Genomic DNA, 16,233 nt, shown 5'->3' with positions numbered 1-16,233 from the left:
ACCTTTACATAAAGTAACGGGTACAGTGGTGGAGTTACGGCCTTAAAGCTCCAAGGTTGTAGGTTCAATCCTGGACTGGGTGACTATGTTGTGGTTGACTATATTTTTCCTAGATTTCCTCTCCAGGTCAATAAAGTACATCTATCGATGGATCCATGGATGGTCCCTCAAATTGACTGGCAAAGAAACAGAGTACTTGTTTAGGATCACTATAGTGTTCACCATGGTGTAGTTGCAGAGTTGCCTTCTCATATGACGGGCATTCATTTGGAGATGGTCAGATGGATGGTCAGATGATCAGCTGGATATGGTCAGATGCTCAGATGGATGGTCAGATGCTCAGATGGATGGTAGGATGGACAGACAGTCGGCTGGATGGTTGGTCGGTCAGATAGATGGTCAGATGAATAGCAAGTTGGTCGGGTGAATGGATGTTAGATGGTCGTTCAGTCAGATGGATGGATGGTTGGTCGGTCAAATAGATGGTCGGATGGAGGGACAGTCGGTCGGACACTCAGATGGAAAGTTGGCTGGTCGGACAGATGGTCAGATGAATGGCAAGTTGGTCGGATGGATGGCTGGACGGATGGATGGCTGGTCGTTCAGTCAGATGCTCGGATGGATGGTTGGCCGATCAAATAGATGGTCGGATGGAGAGACGGTCAGTCGGCTGCTTGGATGGATGGTTGGTTGGTCAGATAGATGGTCAGTTGGTCGGATGGATGGATGGATGGTCGGTCGTTCGGTCGGATGGATAGCTAGTTGGTCAGATGCTTGGATGGATGGTTGGTCAGTCAAATAGATGGTCAGATGGAGGGATGGTCGATCGGATGCTCAGCTGAATGGTCGGTTGGTCAGATGGATGGATGATAGATGGTCAGGCAAATGGATGGCTGGTCGGTCAGATGCTCGGATAGATGGTTGGTCGGTCAAATAGGTGTCCGGATGGTCGGTTGGATGCTCAAATAAATGGTCGGTCAGTCAGATAGATGGTTGGATGGATGGACAGATGGATCCATCATGAGATGATGAGAAAAATTAGCTGTGATCTCGAAAATACAACTTTTCTTTTCTTGAGATCACAACCAAAAATAAACAAAACACATGGTCTTTGTGTACTACAAGCTTATTTACTGTTTAACCTGAACAATCAGAAGAAATCCTCTTTGAAAATCAATCATTCATTCTCAAGAAGGTTTAAGCATGCAAATAGTCGTTTTATGCACACATCACCTAAAATTCCTCTTCTACCTACAGTTAGACCTTTGTGAGCTGATGCACTGGTCACAGACCCCAGGATCTCTCAGAGTAAAGTGACCGACACACCATTCGACCTCTAAAGGAGAAACAGTACCATGATTTCAAGTCAGCATCCGTAACCTGAGCTTCAACTCCTGTTCCACTGCTTCCACTTTTAGAACAGTTACTGATTCTCATCATCTCTCAGAAACCTGTCTAAACCATCATGATTGCCATCAGCCAAAGACAGCAGCCCTTCATTTCCTGCTGAGGAAGCACAAAGTCTGGTGTGGGAAACGCTTCTTAAACCTTCTCCTGCCGTCTTAGCCGTGGGTTTCTAAAGAGATCTGTGAAGCTTCGCCTCTGTTCTCAATTCATTTACAATCCGCTCACAGCACAGGCAGAAACGACTATACTGAGCACAAGGCTGTAAGGCAAGGTTCTCCTGCTCTGCAAATGACAAAAAACACCAACACGCAAACAATCCGAACAAGCAGGTATCTCTTTATCCCAGTCAAGTCAGTGTACACGTGCGTATTTGTTCACATTTTAAGCATCAAAACAGCGAGTTTCAGCTAACATCTGCCAAAATTTCCAACTACATTTAAACTTCTAAGTTACATAGCATTTTCACACACACTTTATACTTGGGTGGTGCGGTCCGGTATCGTACACATGTCCCGTTAAATTTAAAAACGTTTAGTGTTTTTACTTGGCTAGTTTTGAAAAAGCAGTGTGGCTACTATCGGAAATAGAGCCTCTAAGCAACAAGAGTCGTCTTCCCTGCTAAGTGTTGGACTTTATTTACTTTACTAGTTTGTGTTTGTTAGATACTGTACTTGGGTCAATAGAGATCTTGCAGTCACGTGACCGGAAAGTACACAGTCGCCATCTTGTCGGTAAAAAACACCGCTGAATACTGCTGCACTCGTGTACAGAATGGATCAATTTCAACCGACGGACTACACGGCTCATTTTTCTAATGAACAGATAACTAGATATATGTCTAAAATAAACGACCTACAGATTAGTGATCCTTATGGCTTTCCAGATGTAGTTTTCGCGACCGTGTCCGCGGATATGGAACTGCCAGAGGTGGAATACCCGGACGTGTATAATTACCTCATTAACTTTCCCTCGCTGTTCAGTGGTGAAGCACTGCGTGTTTATAAATTTCTGGACAGTTATCTTTACAGAAATTCATGTGACCCCTAAAAGTGTAAAATAATTTTATATCTAGAGACTACACTGATTGTCACACCACTAAAGACCCAATCCACCCCCCCGCCCCAAGCCTTTTCTCAGGTTCCCACTTCCCGGAATTTTTTATTAGAGCAAGTCATAAACTTATGTTGCGAATAACCACATGGATATACTGAAATAAATACATGGCGAACCTGAGATGAAATGGTCACTGCACAGGCGCCAGTGATCGTTCTTTCCAGTCGGTTCCCATGCCTTGTTCTTGTTGTTTGCATCGGCCCGGCCGATAGCAGCAATCCACTTTGCACGCCTGTCAGGGTCCCGTGGCAGCCTATGAAACTTTCTTCCCGATTTCTGACCTCTCCTGTTGTGGCATTTATATGCCATACAACTCTCCGGCATTGTGGCACGGTAATATTTGAAGATTTGGGCGAAAAAAAAAAAAAGTCAGTGTTGGAAAGATGGCGGAAATATGGCGTTTGACCGACAAAAGGGCGACTGCTTACAATCTGGAGCGGATGTGACGTCACGTGCAAGAGCACTTGTCTCGTGTTAGCTAGCTACTACATATAACTAGCAATTTTGACTAGAATTAGTTAGGAACAATGCCTAGCAAGTTACGCGACTGATTCACCAAGCACTTAGTACAGGAGTCCTCAGAAATATTTTAGGCTGAGGCAGAGCGAGAACAAGTGGCTTGCGAAACTTTACCGAAATCATCAGTAATGTATTCAATTCAGCAGATGTTATTCAAGTAAAAAAAAAAAAATTTATTTGTCACAAGCTCACATCTTGGATTTAGACGTGTATCCAAATGAGACAAGGTGACTGCTTCAACCCGCAGCTCCAGGCCCCCCGAGTGGCGCAACAGAAAAACCGAGTGGCGCCCTTTCATCGCGAGTTCGAATCAGGACGTCACAGCCACGCTTTGACAGGAGTCAGAGAGCAAAACTGGTTGTGCTCTCTCTCCCTCCCTCTCTCCTCTGTTGATCATAGTGAGACTAGCCATTTGTTGGCTTCTGTGAGCTCGTGTATGTAGAAGAGGGTAGACAGCGAGTGTCTCTGATGCTGCTGTTCAACACACGCAAGTGCCGTTTATGTAGAATTAGGTTTGTGAATTTCCATCTAGGATTAATAAACGTGATCGATCAATTTATCGTGCTTAGTTACAGCCAATAACCTAAATGTTATAACTTGTAAGCATTCCTTACCTTATTAATGGGTAATTAAAGCGAGATCGCCTTTCGATTTCATAAAATGCGTGAAATTTAGTTGAAATCTTGGTCATTGTGATAAATGCTTATTTCTGCAATATCTCAGAAAAAAATAAAAACAGGCCATTCTGTGGCCGGGAAGTTATTTAATTTGAGGGGATTCCTGAGCAAATAACGCGCATTAAATCGCTCGCTTTGCGCAGTCGAGCAGACAGAGGAAGTCTGTGCGTGTGCGCAAGTTTACCACCTTCTTCTTCTTTTGGGTTTTATGGCAGCTGGCATTCACAGTGTTGCATTACTGCCATCTACAGGTTTACCTTTGACCGCGCACTGACAGTTCCATCATTCTGTCGCTAAACGAACAGCTGATCACACCGAGGTGCTCGCTGACCACTGATATTTATTAGTTTGGTCCTGCGTTTCCCTTCCTTCGTATAGAACATAACGTCTTTTCTTCACGCTTTCCGTTACTGCAATCGGTCTTTCACGTTTCATTTGCGTCCTCCACTTTCCTCTCCTGTTTCAAATTTGTATCCCACAATGCCTTGCGTGAATGCGGAAAGCCCACCACGCGATGCATGACGTAGTATCTTGAACTGGGTCATGGTGAAGCAGGAAAAAATAGCGGAGAATTTAGGGCCACGTGGAGATAAATTAATTAATTGTTTTGTTTTTTTAAAAATAACTAATAAAATTGGAAGTCTGTGATTTGAATTCAGTAACTTTTGGCCCGCTAAACAAAAATAATTAGGTGTCAGGGAAAATTTTTATGACCTACACTTGAGAAATCTGAAAGGCAGTCTCGCTTTAAAGCAAAAAAGACCAAACATTGGTGACTGCAGCTACGTTCAACTCGTAATCAGCTTCATGCGTTACATATGTCTGGCCACGCCCCTTCTCCACCCTCAGAGCCACAGGCAACACTATTATTAATCAGCAGTTGTTAGGGTGTGCGATAAGATGACGACGACAGTGTGTTGCGCAGAATCTCACAAGCCTCCCTCAGAGCAAAAGTACTTTTGAAATCCGTAGGAACATCACGAATACTTACAGTAATGAAGTAATGATGGTTGCACCGTGGACTCAAGAAACGATGAGCCAACTACAAGCACGAGTCTGCGTCCAGCAAACGTATACACATCTTCTACGCAGACGTGAATATAACTCACATTAAAAGTTAAAGAAGGACGTAAAGATCATTACACAGCATTCTCTGAACAAGTGCTCATCACTCAGACCTGTTTGTTTGTTGTATGGTGCTCATACACACACATGGCATTGCTCATCTCCGACAGATTAACCTAGATTACCGGTGGTGTACTGCAGACTCGTCTGAGCCGACACAGCCTACTTTACGAATCTATAGTCGGTACCACTTACCTCTTTTTTTCCCCTCATAGTGCAGTAAAAGTTCAACATAAAAGTAACCCCTGAGCACCAGATCACCTTGAGCGGAGGTTTAAACAAGTAAATTGAGACAGGACAAAACACAAACAGTACCATCAGACGGAAAGTATTTACTCAGCACTAATACCTAACTAAGTAACTCCAATGTCAGAACATTAACCAGAACTCGATGTGAAACAACCATACGGTCGTATGACACAGTGCAAAGATTCACACTCTTCGAAATTCAGCTCTACTCCACTAATCATTCATCATTTGTGATGGAAAGTCAAGTCAGGGCATCCTGTGATTACTCAAGCTCCATGATGCATGCTAATCTGGTTCTACATTTGATCTTATGTTAAAGTTTTACTCTTGGGAACATGCCATAAGCCATACTAACATTCATTCTAATGTACTTCACTCGCTGGGATGTAATAGCTAACGTGACCCTTGTCACTTCTTTCATACGCCTATATAACATCAATAAACTGCACGCTTGAATATATTGCATCACCATCACAAGAAGATTTTAGAGCTTACCTGAAGCGGTGGTGGAGATTCATGAAGTCAACACTATTGTTATACACACTCATGGTTCATGGACGTTGCCTTTATGCTGCCATTCCATCAAACCTGATCTTGGATTAGAACAAGTTTAGCGCTCCGCTTGAACAGACTCTCGGCTGTACTCTGGTGATTAGGATTTGCATCTACTGTTGTTCTCAGAGCAGCTGCTTAATCCTCCAATTAACCCCTTATTGTGCGGTCGGGAGAGAACGGAGCCTTATAGAGGCTTTGAACAGTCATGTGACCCCATAGCAACGGTAACTAGAGCGCCATGACGGGGGGCACGCTTGTAGTGCTTGATGCAGATGAGTGCAAATAGTTTTGAACGAAACAAAAACAGCAGATTTTTTTTTTTTATTTACTAAAAGTAATTCATCGAGGGGAAAAACTAGAGATTTCTAAATGCAGAAGGGGAAAATGGGGGGACATTCAGTGGGACTCTGTCACACAGAGTGGTCAAAAACCCAATGGTATGCTCACTTCATTTCCACAGAAGTAAGAATTTAAAAAAAATTAAAAATTCAGAACTGCAGCGTGGTGCTCATTCTTATACAGTGAGGTGAACATGAGCCTCAACACAGCGGCTCGGCAGAACCTAACCTTCACTGAGACTTAAAACGTGCATTTACTTTCGGGGATCCTTCAGGGCATGTAACATTAACAGTCCTAACATAAAGTCAGCTTTGTTGATGCTATAAACCCCCCACCGACGGAAACCCGAGCGCAAAACCGTTCACAACAACCGCAGCCCTAAAGTCTGCAAGTCACCTGCAGCCCTAAAGTCTGCAAGTCAGCTGCAGTCCCCAGCCACAAAAGCACCACTGCAAGAATCCAGAGCGTCCTCCAGGCACAACCCCCAACTGTCCACATGGGGCCACCCTCCACAGGAGCGATGCGATGAGACTCCAACCAGACACAGGGCACCAGGATGGATCAGGCAGGTCCAAGGAGCAGAAGAGGTCAGCATCTCGATCCCAGGACTGTTAATGTTATAGTCATGTTGTCTGTTGTTGCCCAAATGAGGGTGGGTTCCCTTTTGAGTCTGGTTCCTCTCAAGGTTTCTTCCTCATGTCGTCTGAGGGAGTTTTTCCTTGCCACCGTCGCCACAGGCTTGCTCATTGGGGATAGATTAGGGATAAAATTAGCTCATATTTTAAGTCGTTCAAATTCTGTAAAGCTGCTTTGCGACAATGTTTATTGTTAAAAGCGCTATACAAATAAACTTGACTTGGGACCCAGTCATTATGGTAAGCACCTGATGCTGATTTGAGCACAATCAGCACACACATATAAGGACACTAAGACTTTGTGAAGTATTCTGTCAGGTCTGTGGCGGTAGACGGATTAAAGTGCAGGAAGAATATTTATTAGCAGGTGTGACTGTACAAAAATGAAACGTCATAAACATGGCTACAAATGAACGTGACCGTGATAATGATGATACTTCACAAAGCATCTGTGTCCTTATATGCGTGTGCCGATTGCGCTCAAATCAGCATCAGGTGTTTCCCATAATCACGGGGTCCCAAGCATGTGCACAACGCACTCCGAAGGATCCCCGAATGTAAATGCACCGAGTCTCGGTGAAGGTTAGTCTGTGCCGAGCCGCTGTGTTGAGGCTCATGTTCACTTCACTGTACAAGAATGAGCGCTGCAGCAGTGAAAATTTTTAATTCTTACCTTCGTGGAAATGAAGTGAGTGAGTATACCATAGGGCTTTTGACTTCTCTGTTCAACACCGAGTCCCACCGAATGTACCCGCCCCCCCCATTTTCCCCTTCTACGTTTAGAAATCTCTCTAGTCCCCCCGCCCCATGATGAATTACTTTTGATAAATTCAAAAAAAAAATATATATACACGTATATATGTTTTTGTTTCGTTCAAAACAACTTGCACATCCAAAAATGCAGCAAAAACTTGCCGTACTGATCAATAACCACTAACTCGTCTGAATCAAGCACTACAAGCGCGCGCCCCGTCATGGCGTCCTAGTTACCGTTGCTTTGGGGTCACGTGACCGTACAAAGCCTTACTTCACATGCATACAGCAGCGACGGACTCCCTCTGAAGGCTAAGGCACATTTTATGAGCTCTGATTAAGCATTAATAAGGTGCAAAAGTGTTCCTGGAATAGGATCGGTTCATATCATGCACCTTGAGGGAAGAAGGAACAGCAGATGAATGGCTTTTCCTGGAAGAATATTGACACATGACTGCCAGGTTTCCCAATGTTTCATGTTAGGAGTGCCAAGTTGGAACCAGCTCAGACTTCAGTTCAGTCACGCTTTTAAACAATGGACCAATGTTACAAAGCAGATTTACAGAAACCCAGAAATACAGTCCTGTGCAAAAGTCTTAGGCATACTGTCTCATCTCCCATCTCATTATCTCTAGCCGCTTTATCCTGTTCTACAGGGTGGCAGGCAAGCTGGAGCCTATCCCAGCTGACTACGGCCAAAAGGTGGGGTACACCCTGGACAAGTCGCCAGGTCATCACAGGGCTGACACATAGACACAGACAACCATTCACACTCACATTCACACCTACGCTCAATTTAGAGTCACCAGTTAACCTAACCTGCATGTCTTTGGACTGTGGGGGAAACCGGAGCACCCGGAGGAAACCCACGCGGACACGGGGAGAACATGCAAACTCCGCACAGAAAGGCCCTCGCCGGCCACGGGGCTCGAACCCGGACCTTCTCGCTGTGAGGCGACAGCGCTAACCACTACACCACCGTGCCGCCCCTGGTTCAACATTTTTAAAAAATTAAAATAAAAATAATACTATGATAAAACAGTAATCAGTAAGCCATAATGAATGAAACAAAGTCAATATTTGGTGAGACGACCCTATCCTTTAAAAAAAAAAAATCGTCTGAGGTCCAGTGAGTGCAGTTTTATGCAGAAATGAGCTGTAGGTTTTACTGAGCATCTTCCAGCCTAAGACTTTAGTGCAGTCGTGTAGATTTAGATCCCCAGTGAGCAAGCCAGAGGAGATAGTGGTGGGGGAAAACTTCCTGATCCGACACGAGGAAGAAACCTTGTGAGGAACCAGACTTGAAAGAAAACCCATCCTCCTCTGTGTGATCACGTTTCATTACCATTCAAAAACCGGATTCTATAAAGGCGAACAGTGCTAAGTGTATTGAAAGGATCCTTATGATTAGCATCAGGGGCTAAACTAGTTTCAGTCAGTGCAATCTGTAGGCTAACCGAGTGAGACCATCTTCAGGCATCTTTAGGTCCTCAGCAATCTCACAGCACACTTTAGGCTCCCCATGTCAAGCCATCCTCAGCAGCAGCCAGGGGTTCTCCGAGCAGAAGTACAGTACCAGGATGGACCAAGCAGGTCCAGAGGGTGGAAGGGACAGGAACCGAGATCCCAGTAAGGTGAACAGATTCTGATAGAAAGCCATTACGCTGCAAGTCTAAAGCCATTTTTAACAAATATACAATTCTCTCCATTATAATATAGTGCTGTGCTTGAACATATACTCTAAATAATGATGCGCAATTATGATGTAATCTGGTAAGACGTTAAAAAGCTATAAAAACAAAAAACGTGACGTTTCATTTAAATACACCATAATACTAATCTTAGTATGTTAATCTGCAGAGTTATACAGACAGAAATCATACACCGTCCCTAAATACAGAACCAAAGTCACAGCTGTCTGCATCAAAAAGTATTACAAGATGAAGTTCTAAGGATGCTTTTTCACGTGCAGTGTTGGAATTGAATCCTGGGGTGTTTGCAACTGGTGTGGTTTCATTTAAGCACGTGAGAACACCCGCTAGTTAAAACAACAGATCCGAGGTGGTCTCGGCCCGGCTCCAAACCCTAATGCGGCTCGATCTGGACCCTGAACAGACTCGACTGGATAAAGTGAACCCATCATGCTGTGCGCTTCGGTTCCTGCAGGAACCTTCTTTGTAGATGCAACGTGCAAACTGAGCCAAAGGACAGATGTAGCAGTGCGGGGGAGGGGGAAGAGGTGCTCTGGATATTTGGAGTTTAAAACAAAAAACAACCCCACACCATACACACAACCTTCTAAACTAGTTATTTATATAAAAACATATTAATATTTATTGAGCACCGTCTCCATGGTCTCCGTGCTCGGGTGATCTTATTCGCTTAGGTACAGTGTGATATGGAATCATGGGAGTGCCATTAAAAAAATTAATAAACAAACAAGTGTTGCCAGGCAGGGCGGCACGGTGGTGTAGTGGTTAGCGCTGTCGCCTCACAGCAAGAAGGTCCGGGTTCGAGCCCCGTGGCCGGCGAGGGCCTTTCTGTGCGGAGTTTGCATGTTGTCCGCGTGGGTTTCCTCCGGGTGCTCCGGTTTCCCCCACAGTCCAAAGACATGCAGGTTAGGTTAACTGGTGACTCTAAATTGACCGTAGGTGTGAATGTGAGTGTGAATGGTTGTCTGTGTCTATGTGTCAGCCCTGTGATGACCTGGCGACTTGTCCAGGGTGTACCCCGCCTTTCGCCCGTAGTCAGCTGGGATAGGCTCCAGCTTGCCTGCGACCCTGTAGAACAGGATAAAGCGGCTAGAGATGAGATGGAAAAAGTTCCCTATGGTTACTGCTTATAAATAAAATAGTTTTCTGATCCCATGTCCATACAGTAAATATCTTATCTCATCTCATTATCTCTAACCGCTTTATCCTGTTCTACAGGGTCGCAGGCAAGCTGGAGCCTATCCCAGCTGACTACGGGCGAGAGGCGGGGTACACCCTGGACAAGTCGCCAGGTCATCACAGGGCTGACACATAGACAGACAACCATTCACACTCACATTCACACCTACGGTCAATTTAGAGTCACCAGTTAACCTAACCTGCATGTCTTTGGACTGTGGGGGAAACCGGAGCACCCGGAGGAAACCCACGCGGACACGGGGAGAACATGCAAACTCCACACAGAAAGGCCCTCGCTGGCCACGGGGCTCGAACCCGGACCTTCTTGCTGTGAGGCGACAGCGCTAACCACTACACCACCGTGCCACCCCTACAGTAAATATAGCATATATATTTACTCTATGAGGCCACAAAAATGAAGCATAATCCAAAAAATGAACAATTAAAAAATAAATAAAAAAAATCACAGAAGTAAAATATACCAAGTGTCTGTACTTTATATTATTCAACTCTTACAGTTTTCGAAACTAAGACCTCTGAACCGAGGCTGACATGCACATGCTGTCGCCACGACCCACACTCTTATTTCCTGGAAATGGCCAAGTGCTAGAGCTCAGTGGAACGTGCTTTCCCTCTGTAATAAGCATAAACATGTCTGAAAGCGATTTCTTTAGTCTAGTCCATTTATTTCGAATGGTGAACTGAATTGTATACACTCACCAGCCATTTTAATCGGAACACGTGTATGTGTATGCACAGTGCGCGATTGTTACACTCTTACAGCATGACGACGTAGTGGCTAGCGCCTCTATATGAGGCAGTAAAAAACACAACAAAAACAATTTTGACCTTTTTGGTGACCTTAACCAGACGACCCTCAAAATGCTGGAGGTTCTATTTGAGACCAATGCCCAGCTATCCTGAACGTTTCATGAAGATTGATCCAGCTGTTTTCCTGTAATATAATTTACAAAAAAAAAAAAAAGACCGAAAACACTTCGCCCTGCTTACTCCATAGCAGGTGAGGTAATAAATAAAATCTGGAAAAGAATAAGAAAATAAAAAAATGTTGAAAACGTATAAGAAAATAGATATTATGAAACTAAATGCATTAATAAACACAAAAATAAAAGGATAAGAAGATAAATGCAGAAATAAAAATAAATTAAGAAATTCCCAATAGGGAAGAGCAAAAGCAATAAAGAAAAACATTTATTTTTCTTATTCATTTATATCAATTTATTTATTGTGTTTTATTGCTGCATTTATTTTCTTATTTTATTTTTGCATGTTTATTTTTTTCTTATTCTGTTATTTTTAATCCTGCATTTATTTTTATATTTTTTTAATTTTATGTATTTTCTTATTCTTTTACAAATTTAATCTTCACAGCACTCATGTGAGTCCATAGTATGAAACCAAATAAATAAACAAACAAACAAACCCACAAACAAAATATCTTCTATCTGATTGTGGATTAACAGGTGTGAACGCTCCTCCAACAAAGCTGAGAAGAACTGAACGAAAAGAACCGTGAACATCGGCCACTTCTGATAAAATTCAGCTGAATCGGTCAAACGAACTGAAGAGCAGCTGCGTGCGTTAGTACGAGAGAGTGATCCAAACAAACCGTTATAAAATATTCATCATAATCTGAATAGCAGCCACATGCTGCAGTTCAGCCGTGCACATTCCTGACACTGCAGGGGCTTTCGAGGGAAATTAATTCCCATTATAAAGCTCTTTACAGACTAACGTTTCACAGAATTCAGCCGGTTTCACCGTTTCCTCAAGGTCATTAAACGGCTCCCAGGAATGAACATCATCTCAAGACACCATCGTTAGGAATCTGCAGACTTCGAATTAAAATGACTCCACTAACGACAACAAATAAAGAAGATCTTTTTAAAAAGGAGCCTCAGGAGAAGAAACTGGAACTAACTTGGAGCTGCAGTGAGATTTAAGGAGTTCAATTCCTGCTTATAAAGCCATGAGAAGTCTAAAGCCATTTTTAATGAATACACAATTTTCTGTACTATAAATAACACGAGCACGCTGTGTCTCCACACGATTATTACGGTACATTAGTGCCTTCTTATCTTAAAAAAAATTTTTTTAAATATGATCACAGACTACAAAATAAGCTTCTTAAAAAGATATTTGCCACAATTTAAATCATACTTTATTGGAATAATTAATACACAACATGTATTTTATGAGAGCAGTGCACTTACACAACCAGAGCAGATAAACGAGCACAAGCGACTTTAATGGCGTATTCACACCTACGTTGTTTGGTCCGGACCAAACGAACCAAATTTCCCTTGGTCCGGACCTTTTGGGTTGGTCTGAATACAAACCACCGAACTCTGGTCTGGACCAAACAAGCGGACCGAGACCGAGCTGCAAGGTCGGACTCGGTCCGGACCAAAGGAACCCTGGTGCGGATCTTTTGGAGGTGTGAAAGCAGACCGGACCTAATCCGACAGTTTTGCTTTTTTGTACCTCGGGAGTTTCCGTCGTTTGTCGAGCATTATGGGAAACAGAGTCTTGACACTCCACCGCAAAGTGCAAACACTGTTTCGGTTGTCAAGGGAACCTTACAACAGTCGTTCAGTCATTCAGACCAGTGGTAGGCTAGACTACAGAGTACAAAAAATGAGTAGGGGGCAAACGTGGGCCGAGGAAGAAACGCGCACCCTTGTGGATATATGGGCAGATGTCCACATATCTGAGCTTTTGGAGAGAACACACAAAAATGCCGACGTGTTTGCTGTATTCAGTGAGAAAATGAAGGAGAAGGGGTTCACGCGCTCCCCAGAACAATGTCGGCTAAAAGTGAAGAAACTCCGTCAGACCTACATTAAAATCAGGGACGTTCTTTCAAAAAGTGGCGGTACTAGCGACGCAAAAAAGAAATTCATCTATTACGTGAAGAGCCAGAACTGTCACAACATGATGTGCGCTCATCAGCGCTATCCTCCGTAGCCGCCTTGCCCTTTGTCGTCGTCGTTGATAAATTACTTGTACAATAGCATAGTAATCGCACAATTGTGAAAACTGGAAAAAACATATAGCTTTGATGACATTAAAAAGAATAACAGCACGGAAAGCCTCCATGACTACTTTTGAACTTAACGCTTTGTGCGCGTGTCGTCTCTGACCAATAGCTGAACGACCTCAGGGCGCGTGGCTTTGTTGACAGATTTTGGTCCGCTTACTATAGGCTACGTTCACACTGCAGGCTGAAGTGACTCAAATCCGATCTTTTCGCCCATATGTGACCTGTATCCGATCTTTTATTGACAATATGAACGACACAGATCCGATTTTTTCAAATCCGACCCAGGCCGTTTGGATATGTGGTGCTAATTCCGATCCCTATCCGCTCTTTTCATATGCGACTTCAGTCTGAACCGCCAGGTCGCATTCATCCGACTTACACGTCATCAACAAGCCACAAACGTCACTATTCTGCGCTGAAGTAGGCGGCGGGTCTCTCAAAAAAAGTTACAACAACATGGCGCATAATCATGGGCGCAGATAGAGGGTGGGACTCGTCCCACCCAGATTTAAATTCACCTCGTTCGGTCCCCCCCCCACTTATAGGGAGGAAAAAACGTCTATGCTGTCCTTCTTTGCATAAGGCAAACCTCACGGAAAAATCAAAAGACTAATTACCATTCGGTTTATTGAGGTGCACAGCAGTGTATACATAGTTGCAACAACTCACATAAAACAAAGACTGATATTCGGTTGGTTGAGCTGCGCAGACTGCACAGGTTGCGAGCTCGAGCTTGGTTGCTATGGTTACTAACAACAAGTTTGACAGGCATATCGGGGTTGGTTTGCTGGCAGCTTTGTCCCCCCCAGTTTTTTGTCCCCCCCAGTTCAAAAAACGTATCTGCACCCCTGCGCATGACATCAATGCGAGGGACGCTTCGGGCTGTGAAGGTTCTGAATCTTCTCAATGGAAGGACGCAGAGGTTAGGGAGCTGATTTCCATTTGGGGGGATGCAGCTATTCAAGCTAGATTGGATGAGTCATACCGCAACCGGGCGGTTTTACTTCCGTAAACACTGGCCATGCTCACTGCGTGTGACGTCGTCGTATCCTGCAATGTGCATGCGGAACACTTTTAGGTCGCTTTTCGTTCATACTGAGGATCACATACAAGTCGCATATATTTGTTAATGTGAACGACCTCACAAAAAAATCGGATTTCACAAAAAAATCGGAATTGAGCATTAAGCCTTGCAGTGTGAACGTAGCGAAAATGTACAGTGTGAAAGCGAACCGCACCAAAATGAAAAAATACAAAAAACCATTTGGTTCGGACCAAAGCAAGTGAACTATCGAACTATCCTGGTCTGAATACACCCTGAGACTCATTTTAACACGCGCGACGAATCCGTACGAGGCGTGACATGAGACACGGAGCAGGTTTCTTCTTCTTGGAAGAGATCAGCAGGTGTGATTTGTCAGTAATAAAGTCATAAAAGAATCAGATTTACGTCACCAACGTGGCAAAATAGAGGAGACGCCCAGCTGAAAGTCTGGTGCTTTATTTTTTGAAAAACATTCCACACACCGCAGGCTGTTTACAGTAACAACAGCAGCACAGAAAGACGCAGCAGCGTCCAAATTTAACCTCAAAACAGAATCAGTGTTTTTCAGAGCAGGAGCTGTTCGACTGATCGATGCACTAGTCTGATGTACTGCGGCTGGGAACAAAACCCAAAGACAGACAGTAAAGAACGCAGACTAAACCTACTGATAAACATATTCCAGAATACACAAAGCCGTTTCTGTAGACCACGATGGGAAAAAAAAAGAAAAAAAAAAAAAAAAAAAAAAAAGTGTTGAGTTGGTTTTTTATTTGTTTAATCCAACGTTAGCACTTTTATAGTCAAGTGTAAAAGGTGTGCACAGGACTCCGCCCACTCCTGAAGGAACTCTGACCAACCCCGCCCACTCTCGCAGGTATATTTTTTGTCTGTACCCACCATTTCACTCCAGCTGTGCTAATAAAACATCCAAAAATAGTGATGTGAAGAAATGCCGTTTTAAGACGACTAGTCGACTACTTTTTTTGACTTGGTGATCAACTAGGAAAAATGAACAGTCGTGTTACACGGTCGTTTAGGTTATATTATACAGACGCGAGTGTTTTACTGGGAAATACGCCACTCGTATTTTTCATACGCGCTCCATCCGGGACATGGAGAACCAAAACCGCGAAATGAATCTCTATATATGACTCACGAGGAAATCGATGAATTGTTTTGATAAATTTGGGGACTTTGTGACTGTGTCAATATAATAAAAAGAAAAATCACACATTGGCTTGAAGATATGAAGTTTATCTTCTCGTGTTGAAAAAGTCACATTTTTCAGACGAAATCCATCACGGATCTGAGTGACATATTTAAACAATATTGGCTGGCGTCAAGTGGTATATCAGATATATTCCATTCAGCGAGTAAAGGGGTGTTCACACCGCACATATTTGCATCGATGCTGCACCGATGTATTTTGTTGCGATGTATCTTACACCGGTGTAAATTTTGTGGCACGTTCACACATCACAACCCTGCTTACTAGAGAGAAGCGTGTTAGCACCGGTGCAGCCCCACTTGCGTTCACACGGCAGTTTTTGCGACCGTGCTATACGATAGTAATAATGCGGAAATGAAATATGCGCATGCGTGAAAATGTACTTCCTTTTCCCGGTTGTCATGGCATCACCAAGCGCCGGGAAAACAACGTGGATGAAAACACCAGTGTTGCCAGATACTGCTGACGTTTTCCAGCCCAAAAGATGTTCAAATCCGCCAAAATGCACTTAAAACCGCCCAATCTGGCAACACTGGAAGACACGCAGTTCCATTGTTGTTATTTGCCATTTTGGAAGCGCAAAATACCAGGATGCAAATTATGCAATGCCCGTATGTAATCAACTCTCCTCAC

At 43.7% G+C, this 16,233-nt stretch overlaps 1 protein-coding gene across 8 annotated transcripts in view; it reads right to left on the bottom strand.

The window, feature by feature from the left end:
- eps8a (epidermal growth factor receptor pathway substrate 8a) overlaps positions 1-16,233 on the bottom strand; it is a 192,395-nt gene that overhangs the window by 124,588 nt on the left and 51,574 nt on the right. The window lies entirely within an intron of this gene.

This window comes from Neoarius graeffei, chromosome 21 (genome assembly GCF_027579695.1).
Source record: "Neoarius graeffei isolate fNeoGra1 chromosome 21, fNeoGra1.pri, whole genome shotgun sequence".
In the NCBI taxonomy this organism is placed as follows: domain Eukaryota; kingdom Metazoa; phylum Chordata; class Actinopteri; order Siluriformes; family Ariidae; genus Neoarius; species Neoarius graeffei.
Note: the sequence above shows the minus strand (reverse complement) of the source record. Positions and strands in the feature narration are given on the sequence as shown.